General features: G+C 36.1%; 1 protein-coding gene across 1 annotated transcript in view; it reads left to right on the top strand.

Annotated features, from left to right (window-relative positions):
• LOC117173443 (potassium voltage-gated channel subfamily KQT member 1-like) overlaps positions 1–3,914 on the top strand; it is a 302,430-nt gene that overhangs the window by 88,396 nt on the left and 210,120 nt on the right. The gene's annotated exons all lie outside the window — the stretch shown is intronic.

Genomic DNA, 3,914 nt, shown 5'->3' with positions numbered 1-3,914 from the left:
TATGTACATGTGTTTTTAAAAGTGTGTGTATATGAATATGTGTGCATACTTATTCTTTCTAGTCGCGACGCCTACAATGAAATTTGTTGTTAATGGTTCGTTTTTTGTCAAAAATTATATTATCTGGCTCAAAACTGAATCATTTTCTTCAAAATTCTACAATTCTGTCAACATTCATCCTTTTTGTTTAAAAATTCTTTTTATTCGGTGGAAAATTCAATTCTTTCAATTGGGGGTACAAATGTCTGATTGAAAATTGATCTGTTTTAGTGGCTTGACATTTTCTTCTCAAGTGAAAATCTATCTATATTGTTGAAAATTCAACTGTTTTATCGAAAATACCTGTTTTTGGCTGTGATTCGGATTTGAATATTTGTTGAAAATTAGTCTTTTTGGTCTTTTTTTATTCTTTTTCTGGATTTACATTTTATATTTCTCCAATTTTGCACATTTGGAATTGAAATTTTCTTGACTTTCAATATATATATATATGTGTGTATTTATGGGTTTTCGGAAAATCTTAAACAGGACGATTTTAACGACTCTCGGATATGACGCAGTCGTAGGTCGACCCTTACATTATCTTGTATTTTCCTTAACAGTTCCGTGGCAAATTTGAAACAGAGCGGTCTCTTATATACTCGGTTGGAGAAAAAGCAAAATAGAAAATTTTCAATTTGGTATAAATGCACTTTCTTAAAATTGTGCTTCGATATGCAGTTACTAGGAAATCCGGAAACGTACTTAAAGATAAGTAATTCATAGCAATTCATTATAATTTTACGATAAAAGAAAGAAAATAAAGGAAATTTAAACCTACACACTAAAAATAACGCCGAGATTTTGAACCGCGGGGGGGATCGCTTTTTATTGTAAATTCAAAGATATAGGCCTAAAATAAACACACAAGAAAAGATATATATATATACTTCCATATATCACAACGCTGCTGAAGGCTGGTGACCTTCTAAGCATGAGAACAAAAACACAAACCCAAGACGACTCTCTCGGTTCCAGTTCTACTTCCCTCCCTCTCTCAACCCTCCCTTATTAACTGAAGTTTTTGGTGGGAATGACGTTAGAACTACAATTTCCACCATATGACGATTTGATACTTAACTTTGACATGATTTCGGCTCAGAAAATAAATTTATTGCATAAAGGTGTTAGTTGGGCGTATAATCTAGACAATGAATAATACAAAATACAAAATAGCCTCGGAAAGGACTGGAACTTTTAATGACAAAAGGCATGCACACGGAAAATCTAAAGGTGCGTGAAACTATGGACGTGCAGAAACTAGATATTTTATGTGTGCCCGAAACAAAGAAAAAGGGATGTGAAACTAAAGACATAAAAAACGGCGTGTTGAAAGGCGGGTTTTAAATATGGTCAGGAGTAGACTGTGAATCACATGGTAAACAAGGAGTAGGTCTCATTTTGAATGAAAGAGCAAAGCAGCATCTCAGAGACCATGGCTTCGTGTCTCCCAGACAGCTGTGGGCTAGAATGAAAGTAGGAATCAGAAGACTATTTATTATAGCATGCTACGCGCCGGTTGATAGTGATCCTAGAGAAGTAAAAGAGGCCTTCTGGGACACTTTAAATGACACATTAAACATCTGCGAAAATGGGGAAAAAATAATTCTACTAGGAGACATGAGCGGTTGGGTGGGCATCCAAAATCAGGATACAGAAAGACTATTAGGTAATTTTGGGGATCCAAGAACAAACTATAACGGAGATAAACTAGTTGGTCTATGCTTAGAAAGGGGTCTGTTTATTACAAATACTTTGTTTAGGCATAAAATAATCCACATGTACACCTGGTCTAAAGGAAATAGCCGCAGTATAATTGACTTTGTTGTTGCGGATGAAAGACTTAGAGAGTTAGTCAAAAATACAAGGGTCATGAGGGGTCCTGAATGCAACGCTGATCATTACCTTCTGATCTCAAAAATTATCTAAGTTCGGGGTTGGAGAAAAAAGAGACCCAAGAAAGCAAAACAAACGCGAATCGAAATTGAGAACGTACAGAAACTGGATGTGCGAATAGATTTCCAAAATAAGATAATCGAAAGCATAGATAGGGCAACATGGGAGGACCGTATAAAAAACAAAGATTTAGAGGGCGCCTGGACAATGTTACGGGATATCCTTGTTAGATGCACGATCGAAGTGTGTGGTACCGCAGTTGTAGGAAGAATTTCTGGTGATGCGTGGTGGAAAAATGAAATTCAGGCTACCCAAAAAGCAAAAAGAGAAGCGTACAAGAGAACTTCAAACATCGCAGGTCTTAGCAGTGAGGAAAGAAGTAGACATAGAAATGATTATAGATGCGAAAACAGGATACTCAAACGATTAGTTAAAGAAAGTAAAGATACAATTAAAGCAGAAGAAGAGATTAAAATACAAAGCGACTTTGAAGGAAGCAGGAAAATACTTTATAAAAAAATGAAAGGAAACAAAAGTACAGAAATTGTCAACATGAGAAGTAGTAGGGGGGAAATGGTATACGATGCAGACGGAATACGAGAGGCTTTCAGAGACTATTTTAGGAGACAATTTGGAGATGAAGCTATAGGACACCACAACTGCGATGTTGAACACGATGCGATGGAAAACACAATTGAAAAAGTTTGTGTCACTGAGGTTAGGGATATAATTAAGAACTTGAAAAACGGTAAGGCTGCCGGGGTAGTAGGTATTAACGCTGAAATGCTTAAACACTTTGGCGAGTACATACCACATAGAGTTTGCGAATTGATAAATTTATGTTTCGAGATGGGAGACGTCCCAGACGATAGGAAAGAAGCTATTATCGTACCAATATACAAGAGAATGGGAGATAAAAGCGAGTGCAATAATTACAGAGGGATTAACTTATTAAGCACCGTAAGTAAAATATATTCAAGAATACTTATTCGTAGGGTAATGAAAATAACAGAAGCAAAGGTTTGGGAAGTCCAAAGTGGGTTTATGCCAGGAAGGTCATGTACGGATCAAATATTTAGCTTAAGGCAAATAACGGAAAAAAGACTGAGAGTAGGAAAAAAAGTTTTCTGTGCATTTGTTGACCTAGAAAAAGCTTTTGACAAGGTAGATAGAAGTAAACTTTGGGAAGTCCTGAAAGAGTATGGAGTCAATGGATGGATCCTACAAGCTATAAAAACAATATGTACAGGTAGCAAAGCAAGTGTAAGATTAAATGGGAAACTGAGTGACTGTTTCGATGTTATTCAAGGAGTTAGACAAGGATTCGTTATGTCTTCATGGTTATTTATATTATTAATGGACAAGTGTTTAAGAATGGCTCTCTTCGACGAAGAGGGTGTGGATCTCGAAACAGTAAGGGTATGAGGATTAGCGTTCGCAGATGATAAAGTTGTTATGGCAGAGTCTATCGAAGACCTACAAAGAATGTTGAATAAACTAGATGCAAGCATGAAGAGCATGGGCCTCAAAATTAACGCAAATAAAAAGAAACTATGGTGTTCGAAGGAAAGAGTGAGAAAACGCTATGCAATATTTTATTAAACGATGAGAGAATTGAACCAGTTGATAAGTTCGTATACCTTGGTAGCTTATTTACTAGGGACGGGAAGATAGATGAGGAATTAGATAGACGAATAAATGAAGGTAAGAAGGTTATTGGTAGAGCAGGTCCCCTTATCAGAAGTAAAAATATATCAAATAAAGCTAAAATGGCATTACATAATTCTATATTTGTACCGACTGTACTATATGGTAGCGAGACATGGACTTATCAAGAAAATGGTAAGAGTAAAATTAACGCAATTGACATGAGAATGATGCGCATAATAAGCGGGAAAACCCTAATGGACAAAGTAAGTAACGAGATAATTCTAAAAGAATGTGTTGCAGAAGAGACGCTAGTAGACACATGGGAAAGA

Source organism: Belonocnema kinseyi, chromosome 5, assembly GCF_010883055.1.
Source record: "Belonocnema kinseyi isolate 2016_QV_RU_SX_M_011 chromosome 5, B_treatae_v1, whole genome shotgun sequence".
Classification (NCBI taxonomy): domain Eukaryota; kingdom Metazoa; phylum Arthropoda; class Insecta; order Hymenoptera; family Cynipidae; genus Belonocnema; species Belonocnema kinseyi.
Note: the sequence above shows the minus strand (reverse complement) of the source record. Positions and strands in the feature narration are given on the sequence as shown.